Below are 9,824 nucleotides of genomic sequence, written 5' to 3'. Positions count from 1 at the left end.
AAAGTACGGTCTTCAACACGAAGCCTTGGCTCACACCAAACAGTAAGCTATAAAGGGCCCCAAAAATTACTAGTGTAAAACCATTCAAACGGGAAAAACAACGGTCTAATCTATATAAAAAACGAGAAACGAGAAACACTTATGAACCACATCAACAAACGACAACTACTGAACATCAGATTCCTGACTTAGGACAGGTGCAAACAAATGCAGCGGGTTTAAACGTTTTAATGGTACCAAACCTTCACCCTTTTTCTGAAACAATAGTGTAACATCACGACATAGAAAGACACACTATAAAAAATCAACTGAAATAGCTTAACTCAATCAAAGGACATATTAACACCAGTGAACATACACTGAACAAATAAATTTGACCTATGATACAATGTAAATACAAAATAAATAAACTAAGGGAAGAATAATAAAAGTAACATGTTATACCGGTATGAAATGTTAAACAATTTAAGAAAAACAATATGCTCGAACAAAAATATCAGCCATTTGCAATTAATTTAAACACAGGTAAATGAAAATAATGTAAACATGATTAAGGACATAGGACCACACACGGACGTTATACTGTACACTGTTAACATGATTAAGGACATGGGACCACACACGGACGTTATACTGTACACTGTTAACATAATTAAAGACATGGGCCACACACGGACGTTATACTGTACACTGTTAACCTGATTAAAGACATGGGGCCAAACATGTACGGACGTTATACGGTACACTGTTAACCTGACAACTCGGACCAAAGACAGGTCGGACCAAGACAACTCGAACCAATCTTAAGACAACTCGGACCATTCTTGAAGACAACTCGGGCCAGTTTAAAAGACAATTAGGACCACTTATGAAAGGAACACAAAAAATTTTGAAAGAGGGTCGTAATGGAGGTACCTTTACGACGAATAACGTTAAAATCTTGCCAAATAACGTTTGGCACAAACAAAGGTAATCGCAGAGAACAATGTTACATCTTCTTCTAGTAAAATAGAAACAGCAGAGAGATGTGTTAATCTCACAAAACATGTTTAACTCCGCCGCCTTTTTGCGCCTGTCCCAAGTCAGGAGCCTCTGGCCTTTGTTAGTCTTGTGTGTTTTTTTTAATTTAGTTCATTTATATGATTTGGAGTTGAGTGTGACGTCCATTTTCATTGAACTAGTACACATTTTTGTTTAGGGGCCAGCTGAAGCCCGCCTCCGGATGCGGATTTTTTAAGTCAAAAACTGTGTCATATAATTTTATTTGATAACATAAAACTACTTTATTTCTAAAGAAATATAAAAAAAAATCAACGTTTAAAAAAATTGTCTGACTTGCATCTAATCTAAAATTGGATTAACAGACATCAAACGAAATTCTTGGGGTTCTATACTTTGAAATGCTTGATTTAATTTAAAATGTAATGCATGTATATGTATTATGCAACTTAATTTGCTTTTATTTTTTTAAACAAGGAAGCGATGCAAAGGGGGCATTTAGAAACCATAAGTCAAAGAAAAAAGATTCCACCATGGTAAAACAAAAACGGCGAAAATACAAAGAAAAGTCCATAAAAACTCAGTAAAGAAACAATGAGTTCATTTCTCCACGACGATAACAAAATCAACTGATTTTGACGAATCATGTTATATGTTTTCCAATTATAACGGTAACGTTTAAATAATTTAGACCACTGACCAAGGTCGTATAACTAACATCTAATATACGTCCTTCCTCTGATGAATAAAGATAATTTGACAAACCACACATTATAAATTGAATCAAGTTGACGCTAATGATAGTCGAAAATTACCATATGACGCCTGACTGTAAAAGGCATTCCAACTGGATATTTGTTGTTTTATTTTTCTAATTGATCTCGTTAACTTAAACCGTCATAAAACAATTCATAGTAACAGAACAGAACAGAAATATGGTAAAAACAAACAAGCTTATTAAAATGCATCAAACTAACAAGTTGTCACAGCAAGCTAAGATGACCAGTTAGGAGAAACTCAGGAGAAAAAATCTAGACATAAAAACCACGAAGAGTGCTTTTATGTTATTTCACCCTTGAATTGGACCACTTTGAATAGGAAACTTTGCATGTACTGTTATATAAATCACAGTTTATGGCCAAACTCAGCAAAGACCCGTATAAATTGCATTTAATTTATACATTCATCAACACTTATCGTTATCTTGATGATATTTTCGTTAAATAATCATGAATTTTTCTAATTATAATGCCGAAATTTACCCAACTTAAATTGCGACAAAAGGGACGCCTTTTCTTTCCCTATTGTTAATTTTCCTTTTTTGGACGATGATATTCCTTTGGCACCATCTTACGGTCTTTATATATCACAACTCGTTCGATATGCTCCTGTCTGTAGTGACGTTTAGAATTTCAATGAACGTAATTTATGTATTACTGGTTAATTATTATTATTTTATTACCACAAATTACTTGAAACCTTTACTAAATTCTTCAATAGAGAAACAAATTTGGTTTGGAAGTTTGGCTTTACCTGTTGAAAACTTATTTCAAACGGGATAGCACATCCTAATTTTAACGGAGATGCTGTTTACCGAGCCAGGAAGTTTAGACACAATCCGGGTAAACTTGTCGATTCTTTAAATAAACTTATTCTAAAAGGTTACCTATTCAACAGTGTAATTAGAAATTCGAATTTTCTTTATATTGGTATAAATATTGATTTTGTTGTCAGTAAATTAAAACCAAACTAATATTATAGTTATATACATATACATATGAGGGGGCGGACAGGGGGTTACCTTTATCCTTTCTCCCGCCCCTTCTCTCCTTTCTCCCGCCCCTTTCTCCTTTCTCCCGCCCATTTTCTCCTTTCTCCCACCCCCTTTCTCTTGTCTCCTGACCTCAAACATGAAAAACTAATGTATAGAAATCTCGTTTTAATAAAAATCGATCAAATATGTTGCTTTTTTTATAGCTAGTCCCTGTCTTGTCCTTTCACAAAATAGAAGTGTTGTTTCTTCTGCTTCAAGAACCTCAATATTATTTTCACTGACTGTTAAGCTGTCTGTTTGCATTGAATTTGTAACTGAGTTTGATGCACGCCGTTTCCCGATGATTTTTTTTAAAAGTAGAAATCCAAATGCTGCTAAATAAGAAGAAAAAAATATCTGTTATTGAACTGTTTAGAAGAAATTCGATATGATTTCTGAAGTATACCTCATGAGGATAGGCCTACGTATACATGACCATAACCAAACCACCTAGTTTAGTATAAGAAACACAGACCAGATCTGGATTTCTATTCTAAAAATGCACACACACAATAATTATACTAAAATGCACCATTTCATAAACAGGTGAGTCAAAACGATTCATAAATGATTAACAAAGGTGTCTTTTTGGGGAGGGACACATTGCTGACATGACTCCATGAGCGTCGGAAAAAGTCAGAGGGTATTTACGATCTTTAAAAGAGATTTTATCACAAGTACATATACAAATATGTATGTTAAATAAAAGTGTTGTAAATGGAGATATCACACAAAAACCAAAGACATCTAGATAACACAGGACAAATGCAGGATGGACGAGAATTTTTATACTGCTAATTTGTAGATTTAGAAAAGATAATTTGGTCCCTTGAATTTGAAAGTTAATAAGTATATTTACTATAGTAAGTATAAAATCTATCATATGATAACTTCACAACATTAGTCATATTAATCATAATACACACATATGTCAATCTCGTAAGGTACAAATTTGTTAGTCTTTAAACAACTCGTATTTCAGAAGAAAACTCAAACCATTATGAAATAAGGAGATGTAGTGCCTATGAGACATCTTTCTATCAAAGACAATATTATGTTTTGTCACAAAATGCCTTATAAAATAGACCATCACCAGATACGCTTAATATATATTTTAGTCCCGGAAGCATACTGTTTTACCCGTGTCCGTATGACCGCCCGTCCCTGACTTGGCATATATAACTGAGGGTTTATTCAGTTTATTTCTTATTGCTAAGTTTTTAAGATTCAACTTTAAATTATGTACCAGGTGTAAGTATATATACCAAAAGTACGCATATTGTCAGGATTTTTGTTTGTTTTTTTTTGTTTTAAATGTCAGGTTGCTTAATTTGGCATTTTGATAATATATAAATGCACGCAGAATACATAGCCCTGCTTACTCCTTCTACGACTAGATGTACAATTTCAAGCTTGAACTTTTATATTGCGCCGAGTGTTTTACTTAAATAGAGTGTGCATATATATTCTCAGGATTTTATATTATATAATTTTTCACGAATGACAGAATAGTGAACTTTGTCTTTTCAAGTGAAATTTTGAATACAATTTGTAAGGTGTCTTTATATATTATCAAAATGTTAAAATGAGCAAACTCATTAAAAAAAATCACACGTTTACACCATACAGTATACTTGATTAAGAATATGTATTTCATCAAGATATTGTTTGTATCTATCATTTTTACAACTAACAGAATGTTTAACCTTTTTTGATGGTTGCATTAAATATGTCTTTTAAACACAACTATTTCTAATTGTATTGAATCGTCCTAAACATGCATGAAATATTTGACACACGGAAGTTGCGGTGGCATCACCCTTGTCTAATTTGGCTAGTAGGGTTAAGTTGAAGATTTGAATTTCTTTATAAGCTAATTATGCACCCGGTTAGGACGAAATGTAAGTAACCGGACAGGGGAAATGAAAACAAAATAACAAACACCATTCAGATCCCGTTACATATTTTCATACCTCTCCGTAAAAATAACGTTATTTGATATGCAGAAGCTTCATCCCTTTTCTGTCAAATTCTTTGCATATCGGTCAACTTTGACGCAATTTATCTAAAAAACAGGGATGGTAACATGTTTGTTTCTATAATTGCACGGATTCAGAATACAATCATTGATATTCTGTTAGTTTTTAGTCTTTCTCCGTATACAAGAGATCGTAATGATTGAATAATTGACGACGCTTGGCGTATTTATTATGAGGTCGTTTTCATTAAGCCTACTATGACATTTATTAGCACTTTCTTCAAGCTTTGTATTATCTAATTTAATAAAATAATCAATTTCCGACTCACTTTTATTATTTTTTATAAACATTTTTGTCTCCCTTATCTACCCCCTTTTCTCCTTTCTCCCGCCCCTTCTCTCCTTTCTCCCGCCCCCTCTCTCCTTTCTCCCACCCCTTCTCTCCCTGTCTCCCTTTACCCTGTCCGCCCCCTCACATATGCACATTCAAGGTTCTATAATCTGTCGATAGCTGTATTTAAACATTGCACAAGGTCATGTTTTTTTTCTCTGACTGTCTATGACGTCTTTACACAAAATGTGTATACTGATAGATATTTCAAACTTAGATACATGCTTTTTTTTATTAGTTGTTATTGGCTTTGGATGATCTATCAGTAACTGCGAGTACTCTCAGATATGTACTTAGTGTCTTTTTTGTTTTGGGGATGTATAAATACCCTGCTAAGTCCGGTCTGTGGTTTTTTACTTGTTTTTCTGCTTTGTATCGATCTGATGGGTTAAGCCCTTTTCAACGGATTTTTATAGTTCGTTCATATGTTGTGCTGTTACACCACTGTCTCAGGTTAGGGGAGGGATGGGCGCCCGCAAACATGTTAATTCCGCCACATTCTGTATGTGCATGTCCAAAGTCAGGAGTCCATCGGAAATTTTTTACAGTCAGGATTCAGTTTCAAATTCTTTTGGATTTTCAACAAGCCATGGTAACATGTATATAGGAGATACATTAGATGAACTTATAAATGTAAGCCACAGTTACAAATATTCCTAGAATCTGTGTGTTAAGGTGGGAGGGAAAGTGGTTTACACAGGACAATCGCAGACTCCGGGTTTACCAATAAGCGAAAGAACTTGGAATAATCATTTCAATTCCAGTGTATACATCGAAGCTTATTTATAAAAAAAAATAGTTAAAGCTTAAAGAGTGCTGCCAAAACTGAAGTACATATTAAAGTGACGCCGTTAATAAAAAAAAAAAAGATCAACAAAGCTCAACTTTTGACCGGATGCATTTTGAATCATGCTTATACTGGCAATCGTATTGAATGAAGTAAAAACGATAAGTCATGTTTGACTTTTTCGAACTTTTCTTACAATAATATGATAAAAAGGGGGAGGGGGGGGGGGACCCTCCTAACATCCACGCATTCCAACATCCATCTTAATCCAGAATGAAAAAATATTATTCGGAAGACTCCAAATACATAGTATTTAATTGTAGTTAATTATAGTACAATATAATGATAAAAAAGATGCTAGTAATACTAGACTTGTTAATTTCTGTGTCATTTGGTCTCTTGTTGAGAGTTGTCTCATTGGCAATCAATCTCTTTCCTCATCTAGGTTTACCGTCAGTGTGTTAATTTCAGCAACAAACAATTGTGTGATTTAAATCGACACCTATAAACTATCTATATCTATATAAATTTAGAAAAGGATTAAATTAAATACATGTTAGACAAATCGTGCCTTCTCAAGAAGTTGTTTAACGTAAATCTTTTAGAAATATCGTATAAACATTCATGCACATAAACGTAATAAAAAACATCTCACTTTATCAACCACATGTATACTCCATTAAATATAAAATTGAAGTATTGTGATAAAACGTTTAAAATTATACCACTGCCGACGATACTCCTATTGTCAAAGATGCGGAAGCTAATTCATTTACCCGTTCTCAAAGAACTGACTTTTAAAATCCAGTCAAACCAACTAGTTTAAACCCGCTGCATTTTTATGCATCAGCGTGTACAGTGGTTGTCGTTTGTTGGTGTGGTTAACAGGTGTTTCTCTTTCACGTTTTTTTTATATAGATTAGACCGTTGGTTTTCCTGTTTGAATCGTTTTACACTAGTCCTTTTTGGGACCTTTGGGACTGTTCGTTGTGAGCCAATGCTCCGTGTTGAAGGCCATACTTTGACTTATAATTGTTAACTTTTTATACATTGTGACTTGGATGGAGAGTTGTCTCATTGGCACTCATACCACATCTTCTTATTTATAGTTCTTACAATTTTTACATTTGTTTGTTTACTTATTTATTCAAATGTCTGTAAAATTTTGATTGTCAAAATAAAACTTTGCAGTAAAAATATTGTTTTCTTTCCATTAGTTACAAAACTGACGCCCTGAATTATGCACATGCAAAAACATTAATAAAAAAAATATGATATACAGCAAAAAACGACAACCACTAAATAGCAGGCTCTTGACTAAGGATAGGCACATGCAGAATTTGGCGTAGTTAAACATGTTTGCTGGCGTCAAACCCTCCCCCTAACCAAGCACAGTGGTTTAACAACACAACATGAGTACAAAAAAACAAACTATACAACCAGTCGAAAAAGTTCAACTCATCAGACTGATACTTGCAAAGCACAATAGCTCACCAGATCGATACATGCAAAGCACAATAACTCACCAGATCAATACATGCAAAGCAAAATAACTCACCAGATAGATACAAAGCACAATAACTCACCAGATCGATACAAAGCACTATAACTCACCAGATCGATACAAAGCACAATAATTCACCAAATCGACACAACGCTAAATAACTCAGCAGATCTATACAAAGCACAATAAACCATCAGATCTATACAAAGCACAACAACCCATCAGATCTATACAAAGCGCAATAACTCATCAGATCGATACAAAGCACAATAACTCACAAGATCGATATACAGCACAATAACTCACCAGATCGATACACTGCACAATAACTCACCAGATCGACACAGCGCACAATAACTCACCAGATCGAAACAAAGCACAATAACCCATCAAATCGATACAAAGCGCAATAACTCATCAGATCGATACATAGCACAATAACTCACAGGATCGATACACTGCACAAAAACTCATCATATCGATACAACGCACAATAATTCACCATGTCGACACAACGCACAATAACTCACCAGATCGATACAAAACACAACAACCCATCAGATCGATACAAAGCGCAAAAACTCATCAGATCGATACAAAGCACAATAACTCACAAGATCGATACACAGCACAATAACTCACCAGATCAATACAAAGCACAATAACTCATCAGATCAATACAAAGCACAATAACTCATCAGATCAATATAAAGCACAATAACTCATTAGATCGATACAAAGCATAAAAAAGTAACAAGTAACAAAAAGTACAGATCTGAGAGTACTCAGATCTGTATACTTACTGAATACAATGGTCTAACACGCTGAAGTGTGATTGTAACGTGTGGAACATACTTGTTTTCTTGGACAACGGCACAATTGTTCTTCCATTCTAAAAGATGAAGATGCTCCCTTACCTTCTAGGCTACCTTTCAATCATGTTTATAATATATACAAAGGCCGAGGAACTGATGGGAAGGAGTATTGAACTTATGTTTATTATTATTATCATTATAAACATATATATTGTTCTACAAGTTGGTCAGACTATATATTTGATTAATTTCGGCTGGTGAACTTACTTGGTGTCAGTGGTTATCATGATACCAACACCATTTGATCATAGCTTTATTCGCTCATTTATCAGGTTCATCATTAAGTAAAAAAGCAGACGTGATCATGACACTAGATAGTCAGAAATTATATAATAGTTATTGAAAAACTGGTCATTATCGTGATATACGGACTGTCCTACGGGCAGTCTATGTATCACGATAATTAATGACCAGTTATTCAATAACTAGTATGTTTATTTCATTGAGGAACCATGTTTTTAAAAATTCTCATAAATTCAAATTGTTCAAAGAAAACTCGAGTTATTGTACGAGTTCTACAGGAAAGAATGAAGACCAGTCATAGTGATAACTATAACATGTATAAGTCACTGCCATTCATTTAAGTGCAATTTTTCAATATATGAATACAAAATTAAGTTTTCTATAATTTTATTATCAACGAAAACATATGGTAAACAATTCAACAACTTCAATACAAAATTGAAAACAAGGTAATGTTTTATTAAAGAGACATCTCTCTTAACAGAGAAACCACGCCCCACCGGTCATTAACATGTAAAAACAGAGAAACCACACCCCCACCGGTCATAAACATGTAAATGTCCGTTAACGACCGGTTTTCTGGTCCGTTTTTTTCTGTTAATGACCGATGGAAATTATTACTGAAGAATAAAGAATGTCATGTGGCCCCTTGTTATCCAATAAGAAAAGCTAGAAATAATGCTTAATAACTGATGACATTAAATTGTCAAGGATATCAACTGAGTAGACACAAATGATGTTTTTAATAGTAGATCTTTTTGTCACATTATTCGAAATCTTTCTCATCTTTTTTAACAAGTTCGATTATTATTGTAACTCTATTTTTCAAACATATTTTTCCACACAAAGATTACTTGCCGTTGCTACTCAAAAGTTTTAGAACAATTAAACAAGTCTGTCAAATGCCATTTTTGTGTGTCTTATACGGGGGTACCGGTTCAAAGCATGTTTTAGTTTAAACTTACAATTCAGAATTTTTATTATTTTTTTTCTCCCAAAATTTCCTGTATGAGAAAAAAAAATCAGAAGATAGTTTAATAAGAAAACAATAAACATGTGTATATGATATTTAATTGGTTTCATAATATCATTTGACAAAACTAGTATTTACAGCTGAACTACTTAAGTGTGTGACTAATGAATAAAAAGTAAGTTTGCTTGTTTGCTAGTTGAACCATTATTTCTATATTGTAATATTTAAAAAAAAAAGCACACACAAAGAGGTTAAACAGCA

This window comes from Mytilus californianus, unplaced genomic scaffold, assembly GCF_021869535.1.
Source record: "Mytilus californianus isolate M0D057914Y unplaced genomic scaffold, xbMytCali1.0.p SCAF_8, whole genome shotgun sequence".
In the NCBI taxonomy this organism is placed as follows: Eukaryota; Metazoa; Mollusca; class Bivalvia; order Mytilida; family Mytilidae; genus Mytilus; species Mytilus californianus.
The sequence above is the reverse complement of the archived record's forward strand: the minus strand, read 5'-3'. Positions refer to the sequence as shown.